The sequence below is a fragment of the Protopterus annectens genome, chromosome 1.part0 (assembly GCF_019279795.1).
Source record: "Protopterus annectens isolate FY-2018-M chromosome 1.part0, PAN1.0, whole genome shotgun sequence".
NCBI classification, from domain to species: Eukaryota; Metazoa; Chordata; order Ceratodontiformes; family Protopteridae; genus Protopterus; species Protopterus annectens.
The window spans coordinates 504,425,790-504,444,810 of record NC_056725.1 but is presented as its reverse complement, the minus strand read 5'-3'; positions in this window follow the sequence as shown (position 1 = coordinate 504,444,810).

Sequence of the window (19,021 nt, the reverse complement as noted above, 5' to 3'; positions counted from 1 at the left end):
AAGTCTCTGGGATAGGAATCTATCCCTCCAGCATGTCCTGTTTATTGTGGTGACAAGGTTTAGGTCCGTAGAGTGTGTAGCTCGGAGGGATTGGGATTTCTTTAGGTGTAGCGTGTCCAACAGCTCTGGGTTTGACACAGCTTTACATGTTAGGCAGAGATCACCTCGGAGTAGGCGATATGCTATGGAGTAAAGCTGGAGTTTTTTGAGACGGTCAGTGTAGGGCATTTGTTTGAGTCCAGTAATCCTCTTGGTGAGGTACTTCTGTGGCCTTTCCAGCTGCTGCAGATGTCTTGTGAGGTACATTCCAAAAGGGGCGTTGTACTCTATAATGGGTCTAATGAGTGTCGAGTAGAGGGGAACGATGACCTCTTTTTTCCTGGATGAGAACCTTTTTATGATGAGGTGTGCCACATAGAAGGACTTCCTGACTACTGTGGTAATGTGACTATCAAAGGAGAGACTACTGTCCACCTGGGTCCCAAGGTCTCTTATCACGCATTCAGTGTTAAGTAGATTGCTGCCTATGTGGTAGTTCATGGGTACAGAGTTTTTACCAAAGGGGATGACACTGCACTTTTTGGCATTGAGCTTGAGGCCATGGCTCTGACACCAGGCATCTATCTCAGAGAGGCCCTTCTGTAGGATGTTCACATCATTTGGGGACTTGACTATGGTTCCTAGTTTGCAGTCATCTGTGAACTTCATTAGCCAGAGGCCTTCTGTGTTAGCCTGTACTTCAGAGAAGTAGATTCCAAACAGGAGCAGTCCCGGGACGGAACCCTGTGGTACTCCATTTGTCACTGGTTTGAGGTCAGATTTGGAGTCTGCAACTTTTACAGTGTGGGTTCTGTCAGTAAGCCAGTTGGCAACCCATCTTGTGATGTAGGGATTTATGCCTAGTTTATTGAGTTTAGATATAATTCCAGAATGGGGGATGGTGTCGAAAGCCTTGGCGAGGTCAAGATAGGTTGTGTGAACCACCTTACCCTCATCTACGGCTTTGGTGACTGCCTCAAAGAAGTCGATCAGGTTCAGGAGGCATGATCTGCCTTTCACAAACCCGAACTGGGTGGGATCCAGAGTTTGGAGGTTACCAATGTCTTTATTTATGAGTTCCATGATGATACGTTCCATGGCTTTGTAGACCAGGCTCATCAGGCTAATAGGTCTATAGTTCCCAGGATCAGTGGTGGCTCCCCCTTTGTGGAGTGGGATAACTGTTGCTGTGCACCATTCAGTAGGCACAAAGCCTGATGCGAGGCTATTATTGAATATGGTGCTTAAGTGACGAGCCAATTCATTCTGAAGTTCGTGTAAAACGCAGCCTGGGATGTTGTCCGGTCCTATGGATGCTGTGTTTTTGGCTTTAGAGAGTGCAGCTTTCACCTGCGTAGTTATGATTACAGGGACTCTGCATTCTTCCTGTATAGATATGGGCCCTTTAGGGGGGGGGGGTAAAGTTAGCACTGAACCTATCTGCCAGGATGTTGGCAATATCAGTTGGTTCTGTAATTTTCGTGCCTTTGTGCTGTAACTCGGAGCAGATTTAGGTGTTGCCATTGAGATTTTTGACATAGCTATAGAATGCTTTGTGGTTGTCCTTGGAATTAGTGGCGATTTTATTTTCGTAGCTAGCTTTGGAGGATCTTATAAGGGATCTCAGCTTCTGACTGAGGCTGACCAGGGAGCTCCTCCACTCATGGGATTTTACTCTCTTTTGCAACAGTTTCTTCCTTCTGTTGTACAGTTTGTTTATGGCAGGGGACCACCAGATTGGCTTCCTTTTTTGGAGGATAGCGTCTTGGTTCTGTTTGGGATAGCATGATCCATGCACTCATTAAGTGCTTATAGAGTGCATTTGTGTAGGATTCAGCAGTTGTAACCATATTGTCCATCTGCATGGGTGTCATGAAGTTCACTGCTTCTGTCTTAAGAAGCATGAAGTTGGCTTTGGAGGAATTTTTTACCGTGGTTTCCTTAATGGGGGTGGGATGTGGATATCAAGGGTGATTAGCTTATGGTCGGATCAGACCAATGAGGAGTTGACTTCAGGTGTGGAACACCGGTCACTCATGTTGGTAATGACTAGGTCTAGGATATTGTTGCCCCTGGTGGGGGTGTGGATAAGTTGATCTAATGCACTGGAGTTTATGAATTCCAGAAAGCGTTGCACTAAGGAGTTGGCATGAGTAGTTTTCCCAGTTAATGGTGGGATTTTCAAACCCTCAAAGGACCTTGTATAGGAATCAACAAGGGGAATGGAAAATGTGATTCAAAAACAATCACAGGGTCCTTTCTAAGATCAACGTGGAGCTGGATCCCTCAGAGGAAGAGAAGGGAACACTGATGGAAGATGCTAAAGAGGCAGAAGTGGCCTGCAAAACCAAGGGTCCAGAGACATGTTCTCTGACAGGCCCTATCAACACTGCTGAAAGGTGGCCCCATTGTCCTCCTCTGGAGGCAAGATGGGGTTGTTTACCCTTGCACCAAAGAGCCTGGCTAGATATCACAAAAGACATCTGGGTGCAGAGGATTATTTCCAGAGGTTATATAATTCCCTTTCCTTCCACCTCTATCCTCACAAAAATTTCCCGATGTTCCACCCAATCAGAGAAAAGCAGCAGCACTGGAAATACAAAAGCTGCTATAAAAAAAGAGTTTTCCAGGAGGTCCCACCATCCTAGAAAGGATACGGACATTAATCAAGATTCCTTTAGTGGCAAAGAAAACAGGGGACTGAGACTGAATTTGGACCTCAGCAAGCTGATCATGTCAGTTCAACACTCAGTTTCAGATGGTCATGGATTAGTCCATCCTGCTGTTTCTTGGCAAGGATGATTGGATGTACTCAATAGACCTTTAAGATGTGTACTATTATTTAAAAATGAACAGGCACTACAGAAGGTTCTTAAGCTTCCATCTGGGAGCCAGTCATTTCCAGTTCAGAGCCCTGCCCTTTGGTCTCACCACAAGCCCCCAGGGTGTTCACCAAATGCATAGCAGTGGTGGCAGCTCGCTTGAGACTGCAGAGATTCTGGGTGTTTCTGTATTTAGATGACTGGCTCATTACCGGTCCAACTAGTCATCTACTCATAATAGTGAGATAACAGGTACTCCAAACTTGCTGCCTTCTAGGAATTACAATAAATTACACCAAATGTCAGTTGCAACCATCTCAAACATTGGAAATCATAGGGGCAAATTTAAATACAGTATCAGCAACAGCTACGCTTTCCCTAACTAGAGTGCAAACATTGAGATTCCAGGTCGCAAAAATTGTTCACAACACCAAAATTTCAGCACAGTTGATTCTTCAAGCCTTGGGGTCAATGTCAGCAGCCAGAATTTTAGTCCCACTGGCAAGATTTCATATGAGAATTCTTCAGTGGATGATCAGTCCCAATGGTCAATTCTTTATCAGTAGATATCAGTTCAAATAAGGATCACATAGGCATGCAAAAAATAACATTGGTCTTGGATAAGGTCAGATCAGCTTTTACAAGGCTGTCCATTCATTTCCCCCCAACCCAAGGCCATAGTGACCATGAACACATCCAACATTGATGTGATACCACCCAGCTAAATATTAAGATTGCCCTCAATTGACAAAAGCAATTGAAATGTGATAGTACAGAAAGCAAATTATCATCTAAATTGGAGTAGAAGATGATATTTAAATATTAAGGATCATTGCAGATTAGATAAGCTCACAGATATGGAAGACTATGAGGAAGAATCTAATGGTAGTGAGTCTCCTGGTGAGGATGTCACATTTGGTGAGACTATTGCACACATGAGGGAATACTTCAAAATGGGACTGATCACAGATGTCTGAGGTGCAGGAAAAATACTATGATTTGCTCCAAATGGACTCTCGTTCACCTTTTGCTGTGCTTCCTATTTTACTTGCTTTTCTGGATGCCTTTTCTTCTGCTTCGAAGGCTCTGGATACTCAGCCTCTTGCCCCTAAAAGGCCAGACAGGTTTTACAAAGTTCCTGAGGACTGTAAATTCCGTTACAGATGCCCTTCTGCTGAACCAGAACCTTCTGCTGAAACTGCTTTTGTTGGAAAACAATCTCACACTCCTCCTTCTAGAGGTAAGAGGACAGATAGGAAAGTTCCTGCTTCTAAGCCATCTGTTTGCACCTTCTCAAAAGCAGTCCTTTCCTGACAAGCCAGGTAGTCTGTGACTACCACCCATGCCTCTCCCACATTCCCCTTTCTCACTGTCTCTCCCTCTCACTCCCAGCTTGAGAACACATAACTCAAGAGTCTTGGGTCCTTTCCACTACACACAAAGGGTACTTCATGGTCTGGAAAACTCTACCTTCCTTCATGGGAATTCCTCAGCTACCACAAGAACAACTTCATTTTTTCCAGAGTTGCTTCAGGAGTTGAAATCCCAGGGAACTATTCAAGAAGTTCCACTGTCTCAAAAGGGGAGAGGTTTCTATTCTCTTGAAGAGGGCTAGTGAGGTGCTCTGCTTGACATGTATGGGAAGTCTATTCCATATCATGGGCAGTCTCTGGGTTATGAACCTGTCCCTCCAGCATATTTTGTTGATTGTGGTAATGAGGTTGAGGTCTTTGGAGCATGTGGTGTGGAGGGCCTGGCATTTCTTTAGATGTAGCATTTCTAACAGAGCTGGGTCAGATATGGCTTTGTAAGCCAAGCAGAGATCGCCTCTAATTAGGCGATATGAGACAGAGAATAGTTGGAGTTTTCGTGGTCTGTCCATATAGGACAGATGTTTAAGGCCTAGGATCCTCTTTGTGAGGTACTTTTGCGGCCTCTCAAGTTGTTGCAGGTGTTTAGTGAGGTACATACCAAATGGGGCATTGTATTCGATGATTGCCCTAATGAGGGAAGACTAGAGGGAGACAATGACCTCTTTCTTCCTGGATGCAAAACCCTTAATAATGAGATCTGCCACATAGAAGGACTTTCTGACCACAGTGGCAATGTGGTGGCCAAAAGAGAGGTTGCTGTCAACCTGTTGTCCCAGATCTCTTATATTGCTTTCTGTGTTCAGTGGACTACCATCAATGTGGTAATTCATAGAAACTGGGTTTTTCCAAAGGAGATGATGACACATTTTTTGGCATTGAGCTTAAGGCCATGGTTCTGACATCAGTCGTTAGTCTCAGTGAGGCCTTTCTGTAGGATGTCAACATCACTCGAGGAGTTAATAATAGCTCCCAACTTGCAATCGTCTGTGACCTTTGTCAGCCAGAGTCCCTTCGTGTTGGCCTGGACTTCAGAAAAGTAAATACCAAACAGGAGAGGACCCAGGATGAACCCTGTGGGATTCCACTCATGGCTGGTCAGAAGTCTAATTTGTAGTCAGCTACTTTCACACTGTGGATTCCACCTGTGAGCCAGTTTGCAACCCACCTAGTGATATAGGGGTTGATGCCTAGCTTAGTGAGTTTTTCTGATTCCTGAGGGGTAATAGTATCAAAGAGCATGGCCAGATCAAGGTAGGCTGTATGAACCACCTTGCCTTCATCCACAGCTCTGGTGACTGACTCAAAGAAGTTGACAAGGTTGAGAAGGCATGGTCTACCCTTCACAAAACCAAACTGTGCGGGATCCAGAGTTTAGAGATTCCCTATATCCTTGTTTATTAGGTCCATGATGATGTGTTCCATAGCTTTGCTTATCAGACTCGTCAGGCTAATGGGGCAATAGTTCCCAGGGTCTGTAATCGCTCCTCCTTTGTGGAGAGGGACGACTGTAGCAGTGTGCCATTCGTTAGGGATAAAGCCTCTGGTGAGGCGGTGACTGAACAGGGCACACAGGTGAGGTGCCAGTTTACTCTGTAGTTCATGTAGAACACAGCCAGGGATATTATCAAGTCCCATAGATGCTGTATTCTTGGCCTTGGACGGTGCTGTTTTAACCTGTGCAGCAGTAATATATATAAAAATACTCAATAAAAACAGAAAATATATGCATGAATAAATAAATAATATATAAGGAGTATGTGTATGTATATATATATATATATATATATATATATATATATATATATATAAAGACACACCTATAACAACTATAAAAATATGTATATCTACCAGGCAACACAAAGAGTATATTAAAAATAGGGGGGGGTTAGCACATATAACTAAGCCTTATATCCCTTAAAATGGGTTTCAATTACAAAGCTTCGTTCAAACCCATGCCCTTCTCAGCTTATAGCAAACAATCTATTTTTGCTCAATCTTTTCAAGTGTGTTCCTATTATTCCATAGCCTTATAGTGCTTGGCAAAATCTCTATGGTGAAAAATACAAATATATGGATGGTGCCTTCTTCAACAATATGTTTGGCCACAGCACTTCTGGTGTCTCCAGTGTTGCTGTAATATACATGTTCCATAATCCTATCACTCAGTGGTCTAGTAATCATGCCAGCATAGAACTTAAAACACTGAACACACCGGGCTAAATATATAACATTAGCAGTTGAAGAATCAGCATAATATCTAAAAATATATTCTTTATTTGTATCAGGATGTATAAAAACATTCTTATTGGCAATATACTTGCAAAAATGGCAATGTCTACAACCAAATGTTCCTTGTCTCTTAGAAATAGTTTACTGGTTGCCATGCCAGTTCTGTGGCAAAGCCTACGTTTTAATGACTTCAAATTTTTTTAAGTAACTTTTGGATATGTCCCCACATTTTGCTCTATGCCACTATTTGCTGTTAGCACATGCCAATTCTTATGTATAATATCCATAACTTTCTTATTGTCAGAGGTATAAGGTAGATGTAATCTACATTCTTTTTTAAGATAACCATCCATCCTATTAACCAGTGGCATACTTCATGTTCAAATTATAAATGATAAGGCAATCAAAGTAATAGGACTAATTTTTAAGTCTTTTGTCTCAATCAATATGTTTTTCTTAAAAAAATAACTCATAACATGTGTGCCCTATTATACAGCACAATGCCTTGTTTTGTATATATAATAAAGATGATATATCTGTACTTTATGGTATCCAGTGGAAGTTTAGAAAGAGAGCAAATCAAACGCCACACATACTACTCAAGATTATAACACCCTGGTCTGTTTTCCATTAGTTTTAGATATTTGCATGCAAGTTGTGTTTAGCTTATAGGGCTTTAACAAATGAACTTTGCTTATTGTTAAATATTGAACTAATGGAGTCAAGCCAATCCACTAGAGGTTTTGACTGTACTTTTAAAATTGGTAAATGGAGAACTGCAATTAGATCAAAATTTCAAACACATTATATGGTATGTTTGTGGAATAAGCGTCCTTTGTTCATTTGTCAGTCTGGATCTTTGCAATTATTTAGAAAATGTCTTGATATTTCAGTGAATTGAAAGGCTTTTTTTATTTGATATGGAGTCACATTTTAATTGGTTTCTACTCTAATGCAGTTATTGCTTGAACTATGAACTACTTTATATTACTATTTATTTGTAATTAGTTTCACATCTAGTCTTGGCAGACTGGATCATGAAAGCTAAAAAGATGGCAGAGATGTCATCTTTCTTTCTTGTTTGATTTCTATTTAGAAACATTAGCAATGAAAATAAGGGGCTCCACAATTCAAGCATATAACTGGTATGGTGATCAATAAAAGTTAGTTTTATTTGCAAAGAGTATTATTTTATACTTGATAAATCCAGAAATAGAAACATCATTGTTGTGGGATGTTTGGATATAGTTTCATGCCAGTATGGGATATAAAATAAATGAAGGTAAAGGCTATAACAGTAAACTATGCATTTATGGGGACATGAGAAGATGAAGCATGTAAGTATATGGCTGAGAAAGAATTCTGTTAAGGTAGCTAAGGATATGAGAGAAGAGACTGAACAAACTAGAAAGCAAAAACCGAGAAGCTGGAACCTCTTGTTTACAGCTATGGATAGTAAAATGCAAGCAGTCGAAATCTTTTAGTCCCTTTAGTTTTACATACAGGCCATGTTTATTTTTAGCAACCAGCGAAGAAGTTGTGGATGATAAAGAATTGCAGGAATCTGAGAGGGGAAGAAGGCAAAATTAAGTGGGCTAAGTTAATTCTTCCCATATAAGCTTCAGCAATTAAATTCTGCTTGCTGATAAGCTATTAGACCTCAGGAATTTGTTTAAAGTGTTCAGATTTGTAAAGTAACACTTACTTTTTGCTGCCCATTACTCTTATCTTGGTGGGCTCTGCCCTGCTCCATTCACCCTTGCCAATGCTCGGGCTATCTCCGCACCCCTGCCCCCAATTCCCTCACATCCCCACTACCTCTACATTTATAGTAATCACAACCACACACACAGCTCAACCTAACACCACCTCCACCAATCAAAGCTCCTCAAGTCAAATCACATTACACCACACCCACTTGCTCCACCACAAAATACTCCCAACCACTCGCATTCCTACTAGGCATTATTACATCATCCCACACTACTTACCCATCCACATATAGTGCAACCCTATAATTCCTATCCATACCTCCACCTAGGACCAACTTAAATTTTATAACCATAACTATCACACAACTATGTCTAGCCTGTCTTCTCATATTTCTTTATAACTCCACAAGTTATCACTCTAGCAATTTCCCTAAACTTAGTAGCACAACACTATATTATGCACTCTTATATACAGACACTGCACATTATAATAATATCTGCCCACAATTGTTCAAGAATCACATAACAGACCAATTCAGAACTAAACACATATGCTCTCATTCCTACTCCAAAAAAAAAAAACACAATACTTTCTCACACTCATCACCAAACTCCAACATCTGTATCACCATTTTAACACCAGGCTCACCATAAGTGGGGACATCCACTCCAACCCTGGCCCAAATCCATCCTGTCCAACACAAACTGCTCCAACACAAATGTCAGAACATAACACCCTCACTATCTTCATCCCTGGGCAAATCAACAACAGCAGCAAAAACAACCATCTTTCAATGCTAAATATTAATATTAGAAGTATCAAAAATAAAATACCTGAACTCCAGGCCACAATAGCACACTACTCCCCAGACATAGTTGCTTTAATAGAAACCTGGCTAAATAAAAACATAGCTAACTCAGACGTTCTCCCTACTGGCTACAGTATCATTAGACAAGACAGACCACTTCATAAAGGGGGTGGAACTGCCTTACTGTATAAATCCAACTTAACTGTACATCAATTACCAAACTCCTACCCCTCCCCCAATAACTGGGACATACTTATCTCTCAACTTCAACTTCAGCCTAAAAAGGTCCTCACCACAATTGTGATCTATATTCCACCTGGTAATACACCTGCTAGCCTTGAAGACTTCTTATCCTGGTGCTCTTCCACATATTCACACAAAACACTTATTCTAGGGGATTTCAACCTAGATTGGTTCACCTGTATATCAGAACCACCAAGTAATCTAATAAATCTCCATGGCTACCAGCAGCCAGTCCAAATTCCAACTAGATGTGATAAAAAATCTAAAAGGGAATCCATCCTTGACAGGGTCCTAACAACCCCACATTGTACCCCCACACAGGCAGTCTCCCAGACACCTTAAGTGACCACAACATAATATACCTTATACGTAGTAGAACAACCATATGCAAAACCACTAACTATAAATCCACTAAAAACACAAAAAAATTTCACTCCTGAGGTCCTCAATACTTTACTCTGTAACTATGACTGGACCCCCCCCCCAAAAAAAAACCTCCCACTTGACCAGGCTGTAGCATATTTCAACAAAACATTTCTACAACACCTAGACACTGTTGCTCCATTGTGCAAAATCAAGGTTAGAACCTCTACAACCCCCTGGCTCAGTAAATAAACCAAACAAGTCCTCAAGTCCAGAGACACTGCCTGGCTTTACTATAAAAAAAAAAACAAAGAAACACAAAATCTAGCTAAGTACCAAGAACTACGCAACCGTGCAAAAAATGCGTTTGGCTGGACAAAAAAATCCTACTAGACAACATTACAAACTAAATACCAACACAACACCCCAAAATTTTGGAAAAATGTAAACCAGCTACTAAAATCCACCCAAAAGGCTACCCCCAAACCAACCACCCCTGACACTAAAGTTCCCATCGAAACACAATTCAGCTCCCACTTTGTGAACTCAAGTCTATCCTTAGTATCACAGGACAGTTCCAACCTCACTATCCCCCCAACACAAATAACACTAATACAAGCTTTACCCTTAAAACAGTTTCTACCATTTCAATTAAAAGCATGCTCTCCAAACTAAAAACCTCATCACCAGCAGCCGATCTACATCCCAGCTATTTCTTGAAACTCACAGCAGATGCTATTGCTATCCCAATCTCCACTCTCATAAAGAGATCAATTGTTGAAAACTATGTGCCCAAACTCTGGAAAATATCCTGTGTTACTCCTATACATAAAGGTGGGACCTCCACTGAACTTAATAACTACAGACCCATTGCTTTACTCTCCCCCCTGGCCAAAATCCTAAAAAAATGCATCCATACCCAGGTGCTAAAATAACTTCTAGACAGCAACATCCTGTCACCTACTCAACATGGTTTTAGACATGCCCATAGTACCACTACAGCCCTCCTCTGCTTCACAGACACAGTAAACTGTCTCAAAAACGAAGGCCTGCAGGTGTCAACTCCTTTTTTTTGATATGTCCAAAGCATTTGACACAGTTTTACCCCAAATCCTGCTAAACAAACTAAACTAATATCACCTATCAAATTCCACTCTTACCTGTTTCCAAAGCTACTTAACTGACTGGGACTAAGCTGTGAAATGGGGAAATTCTCTCTCTCCTCAGCTGCCCATAACTATAGGAGTACCACAGGGTTCTATCTTAGTACCACTACTATTCACAATCTCCACAAATTACCTCCATACCTGTACACAGCATGCATCTATCATTCAGTATGAGGATGATATTACCTTACTCTGTGCTGCACAAAACATTCCCACCCTCCTGCAAACAACTCAACTAGCATTCTCTGACATTGAAAACTACCTTACCAAAGCCCAACTTATCCTCAATCCAAAGAAAACTCAGCTTATGATTATAACCAGTTCCAACAAAAACACTGATAACAGTCAATTCACTATCTACTCCACAAATGCTACTCCAATCACTCCAGTAGCACAGGCTAAGCTATTGGGAATAACCATAGACTCCCACCTAAAATCTGATAGTCATCTCAACTTAACTATTAAAAAAGTACATACCAAACTAGGATCACTCTACCGTATCAAACCATTTCTTACCAACAACACAAGATCAGCCATTGCTCACTCCCAACTTCTATCCACCCTACTCTATGCATCTCCCATTCTGACTAATCTCAACAAAACTGAACTAAGCAAAATGGAAGCCTGCTATAACAGAACTGCCCGCTTTGCTGCAAATTGTTCATATAGAACTCATCACTGTACTGCTTTGAGACAGCTCCACTGGCTTGAACTGCCCACCTCCTAACCTACATTCAGCTCTGCCTCTGTCATTCTATCTATTACCTCCCCAATAAGTGTCCTGCCCTCAAAAACCTAGTACAACATCACTCAGCCAAAAGGCCTCTTAGATCATCAAGCAAACTACTACTAGAAGTCACCAACAGCTACAATAGCTTTGGAGACACACTATATAGTAGTTCAATGGCTAAAAAATGGAACTCTCTCCCCACTAGCATATAAAACACATTGTCCAAAGCCTCCTTTAAAAACCTTATTAGGCAACATCTCAAGCAAAGTTGGCAGTGCCATGACTGCTCCCCAGGCTAGTGAAAGTGGATAAGGTACACATACTAAATCTAGAGTACTTGATAATAGTTCACTCTTACAAACACTAGCTAAGGTACAATGTATGTACTGTACCTGTGTACTATGTATGTATTCTACCTATGTTCCAAAATGCAGCTGTACACAACAAATATATTAATTACCTTTATTTTTAAATTAATATTTTCTTGTTTGTTCTCTCCACTGTAACTGTTGATGTGCTGCATACCACTGTAAAAATATGTATATTGTAATTTGCGTATATACTGATCATGTCTAAATATCTAAATGCATCTGTAATTTTTCTATGTGGAGCTTTTCTCCACAGGCCTCTGCTGAAAAAGTGCCAATTTGGCTCAGTCAGACACCCCCAGTTAACAAATGTAAAATAAAATAAAATAAAATAAGTTGGTTTCATATTACCTGATTTGAAGGGGGTACTTTAGAGTAACCCAGATAAGGCTGATAAAAAAAGCTTATACATCAAAATGGAAAGGCAATATGATGACACAGGGAGGAAATCAAGAAATAAAGTAGGAGTTGGATTTTTGGAAGCAGATCCTTAAGGACAATAGAAACAACAGTACAGAATATTATATTAAAAAGGTAACAGAAAATAATCTAAAAACTAAATCAACATGGGAATGGAAGAAGACATTTCCAAGAGAGATAACAGCAAGTAGGGTTATAAAATGGACAATATCAGAGTGGAATATTTTATGAAAAAAATAGGAAAAGAAACCAAGGAATTTGGAAAGAAATAACTAGAAAGGGAAGGGAATTAAAGTGGGATGAGGCCAAGCAGATTAGAGACTGTCTGCCTTACCAGTGATTCAGAAGCGTATAGGCAGGGTAAAAGAGGTAGGGTAGTGCTGGGTCAATGCCCAACTCTAGTTGAGTTTTTAATTGATTGTAAATCTGGAGCTGCTGTTTAAAAGAGATCATTAGTATAGTATGTAAATTAAAACCAACTATTGCTGCAACAAAACCACAGGAAAGGCTTTTCAGTAAAATAAATTATGAAAAAAGTTATTGTAAAATCAGTTTAGAGCTTTCATCCATTTACATTATCTTGGACTTCTTCAGAAACAACAAGACATCTAACACCTAAAATGATGGTAACCTATAATGGAATTACCATAATAAATAAAACAATAAACATGTAGCTTATGTTATCTTGTCCTACTAGGAAATAAAAAATACCATCACACATGTAAATATCACATGATAACTGTAAGAATCTGGAAAAGACTGGGAAACATGAATGGAAAAGCAATTTACAAAGAAAGAATGACAGGGCTCCCAAATATGAAACAAAGTCAAGGATTTTTCATGTAAGTGTTTTGCAAATGTATTTTTATAACTGGAGCAGATATCAGAGAAATTTTCATCCAATAGGTAGCAAATTCCAGAGGTGAGATGTGAAAGAGGATAGTGGAAATATGTTTTAGAGAATATAAGGAGTTGCCGGATTTTAAAAATTCCCTACAGAGTACATTGTCAGGAATGTTGGGGATGAAATGTTTGCAAGGAAATGATTGTTTTGAACTAAGATACAGGGCGTGAATTCTTTAGCCATACTAACACCTTACTAAGTTTAATGCTATTGGATACAAACAACAAAGAAAGCAATTACTTGAAAATAGAAATTAAAAACTAACCCAACCATAAGTGACATACTGAATATTGTAAAGAAGATAAAACAAGTGGAGGTGGGATTTTTAGAAAAGGGAAGGAGCAAATTACACATAAATAAATGGAATTTATGGGAGCAATGCATGCAGAATAATTTTCAGGAGGTGGAATGAAATTTAAGGGAAGGCAGGAAGTGAGTGATTTATATAATGCTGCAATTAATAAAAATTTGTTAAAACATGTATGTGCATTGCATTATAGAAATGTTACTGTATGTGCACCTGTCACGTCTTAAAAATATGTTTAATAAAGATCTGTAAAAAAGAAAGATAAGAAGATATTATTACTGCTATAGCACAAAGATGGGACACATTTGGCCATGACGATCAAAGATGGGAAGGAGATCACAGAAAATTGGAAAAGCAGAGGTACTAAATTAGCACTTCAGTCTTCATAAATGAAACCAAGGGGAAAGTGCATGCTGGAGAGAGGCAATGCATGTTGGCTGAAAGGACCTAGTAGTGTGGTTGGTAAAATTAGGCTACAATGTATTCTGTCAAGGAGGGTACTTATTCATACTACAGTTTCACATTCTTTTGCAGCCCAATCTATTCCCATACTCTTGCAGTGATTATGTATCATTATAATTCTTACAGCAGTCTCTTATGTTTATTACTGATTGGAATCCTTCTAGTAAATGGAGAGATGTTCATTTATAAAATGTACTCCAGATACTATGTCATAGAAGGAAATCCTACTCCCACTATGTAGTCCAGTATATTTAGAGTAAAAATATAATATTCCATTTAAGGAATGGACTACATCAATTTTAATTCACATCAACAGTATAATTTAATATATATATATATATATATATAAATGTATATATATATATATAAATGTATATATATATATATATATGTATATATATATATATATAAATGTATATATATATATATATATATATATATATATATATATATACACATATACATATGGTTATTGCTAATTTGGTCATGGCATCGTTCATCGAGTGCCACAATTTCTGGTAAATTTTGTTGGTGGTTGCAGCAGTCTAGGTACATTATTATAGTTTAATTGGATTAGTTCTACTGTAATATAATTTTTTGGGAGTTATCCTCATTTTTCATGGATGTGTGACTGTGGAGTGAGTATTTTTAATTTCTGGGAGTGTATGGGCAAAACCCCCACTTCAGGGGTGTAAATGCCAAGTTTCTGTTTTTCAGGTGATCACAAATGAAACATGTTTGTTTCATTTGCAATCACCTAATTTCATTGTTTTTGTGTGTTGATAAAAGAGATTCCCGATGAAGTTTCATGACTCTGATGAAAGCTCCTCGGCGATGAAAAGGGATATAAACATATATGATTATACCTCATTGTATCTAAAGTACATTTCATCAAAAAAGTGACACATTTGAGCTACAACACATTGAAACACATTTCACAGAAAATGTTATATACACTAACTATAGCATTCAAAGGTTTTTTTGCAGGGGCAAGCACCTCTGAATCCCCCATGTGAGGGGTTTTGCCCCGTACCCCTCTCACAGAAATGTAGAAATCCACAGTTCCAGAAATGCAGAGAAAAGGGAATACTCACATTTTAAATTACTGTTGGCACACGCAGTAAACTTACAGACATGGAGGTCTATAAAAACTAATACTGATCAATACTAATTTACATTGTAATTCTTATGTTCCAGAACCACAGCAACAGTAATTTTCTACAGTCTTGGGCAGTTTCCAATCTAATGTAAATCAGTCATTTGTGGTTTAGATCAGTTTTTGTATCAAATGTGCTTTAAATCAAATTAAACACTACCATCTGTGTGTGTGTGTGTGTGTGTGTGTGTGTGTGTGTGTGTGTGTGTGTGTGTGTGTGTGTGTGTGTGTACATATATATATATATATATATATATATATATTTTTTTTTTTTTTTTTTTCCAGAATGACTGCAGGAATTTTTCTTCTCGTGCCTTTCTCTCACTATAAGCATCAGAGCCTACCTTTAAAAAAATAGAGTGCATTCCTTTAGCAATAAAGACTAGGTTACTTCAGCCAAATGAATGTAGAGTATCCTTTTCCTGAAAAAAATAGTCCTTCCATGGCAATGTAGCCTTCTTTTTTGACACTAGGCTAGATTCTGTTGGATAAAAGATCTTCCTAGTATGCTTGGTAAAATCAGGCTAAAATGCATTCTGTGAGTAGGAAATCCTTTCTCTACGATTTCACTTTCTTCTGCAATGTCATTCCCCCACCCTTTCTGAGATCACTAAAGAGCTTTATTGTTCACTAAACCAGTCTCTCGTGTTTATTACCGGCCAAACTCCTTCCAGCAACTGAAATATATATTTATAAAATGTAAGCCATAACCTATTTCCTAGAAAGCAGTCCTTTTCCCAATAGAATCTAGAATATGTAGGGTAAATGAGTATGACACCAGTAAAGAAGGGGCTAGATTATTGCTTCTCCCAGTAGAAAAACATGTTGTTGTATATGTTATTCGCTGAGTTTTTTTTGTGCAAATAAAACAAAGTCTAATTCCAAAATAACAGTCCAGATTGATCTCCCATACTTTTCTCTAATTTTAATCAGCACATTTAAAAAACAGGGTGCATTATTTTGGCATAAAGAACTAGGCCCCTTTATCCAAAAGAATCTAGTTTAGCTCTTTCTTCAAAGGTGTTTTTTTTCTCCTATGGTATATGATTGGATTCTCTCAACCCTCATTTGGTGACCTTGAGCAAATCAAGTGGGCCTACCTGGTGAACAAATGCATATTTTATTTAATTTACTTTAGCCCTCTGCACAAGACAAAGCTAGATTCCATTGGCTGAAAGAATCTCCTGGTGCGCTTATAAAATCAAGGTCAAATGGGTTGTATGAAGGAGACTAATTTCTGCCACTACAATTTCACCTTCTTTAGTAGCCCAAGCTAATCCCCTGCCCTTGTTGTGATCGTATAAGACCTTTACTATTCAATAAAACAACCTGCCTTTGGTTTATTACTGACTGGAGTTTCTCCATCAACTGGAAAGTTGTGCATTTACAAAAATTCAAGCCAGAACCTATTTCCTAGAAGAAAGGCATTTTTTGCATTAGAATAAAGTATATTTGTCATAAACGGGTAACACTGTTGGTAAAGGAAGGCTTAGATAATTTTATTCTCATTAGAAAAATATCTCATGTGTATATTAACAACCGGTACTTTAATGCAAATGAAATATAGTATATATCCAAACTACAGCAGGATTTTATCTTTTCATAACTTTCTATCACTGCAATCAGCACTGACAACTTTTAAAAAGTTGGGTGCATTCCCTTGATTGAAAAACTAGGGCCCTTTAGCCAAAAGAGTCTAGTGTATCTCTTGAAAAATGGTCCTTCCTCCCACTGTAATATAGCTTTCTTTTTGAGACTATACTATATTCTGCAGGCTGAGAGGACCTCCTTGTGTGGTAAAATCAGGCTAAAATGTATTCTGTGAAGAAGAATTTCTCCTTGTACAATTTCACTTTCTTTTGCAAGCCAATGTATCCCCCTACTATTGATGTGATTACTAAGGACATTTATTTGTCACTAAAGTAGTCTCTATCAGTAAATACAAAGTTGTATATTTATATAATGCAATTCAAGACTTATTTCCTAGAAGGTAGTTCTTTTTCTACTAGAATCCAATATATTTATGCTAAAGATACATGACATCCGGTAAAGAAATGGATAAGTCATTGTCTCAGCCACTAGCAATATATAATTCTGTATGTATTAATGGCAGAGTTACTTTGTACAAAAATGGATCATAGTCTATTTCAAAAATGCCAGTAAGAACTTATCTACACATGCTGTTCTCTCATTTTAATCAGCACAGCCTACTTTTGAACATTCCCTTCACTCAGATGAATACATTGTATCTCTTTCTTGAAAAAAATGATCATTCCTGCTGTGACGTCCCTCCTCTGGGCCTGGAATCAAGGAGCCTCAATCCTCACCACTGATACTGATGAGGGATGTTCACATATCGGTGAGCAGTGGACTGGATATTAAATGAACTTCTGTAGCCTGTAAGCAGTTGTCACTGAAAGTGTGCGTGTACTCTCAGCAACCGCAAGGTAAACATACAAAGTTTCATTTTTCACAACAGTTTTATTTATTTTTGTTGGTTTAGTTTAGTCAGGGAAAGCAGGCAAATATGTCAGCAGATGAATATGGCAAGCTGACAGTGAACCAGTTGCCTATGGTGTGCAAATCCAAAGGACTGGTCCATGCCAACCTAAGTAAAGAGGAACTGATTTCAGCCTTGATCACAGCTGCAACACTGACCAGCAATCAGGAGGATAACCAGTCTGGCAATGGGGATTTGCGGCCCTCAGAAACAGGACAGTTCACCTTTTCCTCAGAGGACTTAAAAAAACATCTGCAAGAGACCTGAACTGGAGGCCAAACATTTGGAATTAGAATCAGCGGAGAGAGACTGCAGCATTTGTAGGCCAAAGAAAATGAGAAACAATGTGAACATGAGAGGGAGATGCTGACTCTTCATCGGGGGTCATGGAGGTATTGGGAAAGGGAATAACTGAACCCTAGAAGCAATAAAGGTCAGTACATTTCTTCCACAGTTTACAGAGGGGGATCATTTTGATAGTTTTATTCATATATTTGAAAGAGCATACAAGCAGTACAATGTTGACCAAGAACTCTGTGTACAATTCCTGACCCCCTTACTCCATGGTAAATCTGTAAATGGTGTTTCTAAACTATATGATACTGATTTTTCAAACTATAATAAAGTTAAGCAATGTTTATTGAAATGTTTTAAATTAACACCTGAAGCTTACAGAAAAAAGTTTTGTGAGCATAAACACAAGGCAGCTAAAAACGTATGTCATTATACTGCTGTGTTAAGGACGTATTTTCATAGGTGGGTGAGTGGGTGTCAGGTTACTGCTTTTGAAAGGCTGGCAGACCTTCTGGTGAGGGAACAAGTCCTTAGCACTTTGCCTGAGGACATGAGAATCTAGTTAGCAGACTTGGAGTGTAACTCTGCAAATGAGCTGGGGAAAAGGGGGATCTCTACTTAGTAAGCAGGGCATCACTGCACAAGAAGGGGATACCTAATGCTGCACATGGATATAAGGGAACCCATGGTGGGCAGCATAAACCACCTCAACAGAGTCCATCAGTAACAGGGGAAGCCACTATTCAGGTACATGGCCAGGGTCAAGGTTTAGATGTTTTAAATGTAACCAGTGGGACCATACAGCATACAGATGTCCATGAAAGCAAGCTGGGGAACAAAAGGTTGGGAGCCAACAAGTGAATAATAGTATGCCAGTGGTAAGTTGTGTGGAGACAACAGGGGTACCAAACTATCACCAGAGTTTGTATCCCATCTCAGTGGGTGGAAAACAGGCCACTGCTAAGAGACAAAGTCTCCGACATAAACATTATGAAGCCTGCAGTGGTTAAAGAGGAGCAGTACTTGCTTGGACAGTCCAATCCAGTTAGAGCTTTAAGAGGGACCCCATTCTAAATGCCTTTGGCCAGTGTTCACCTTGACTGGGAGGGTGGAAAGGAAGCAAG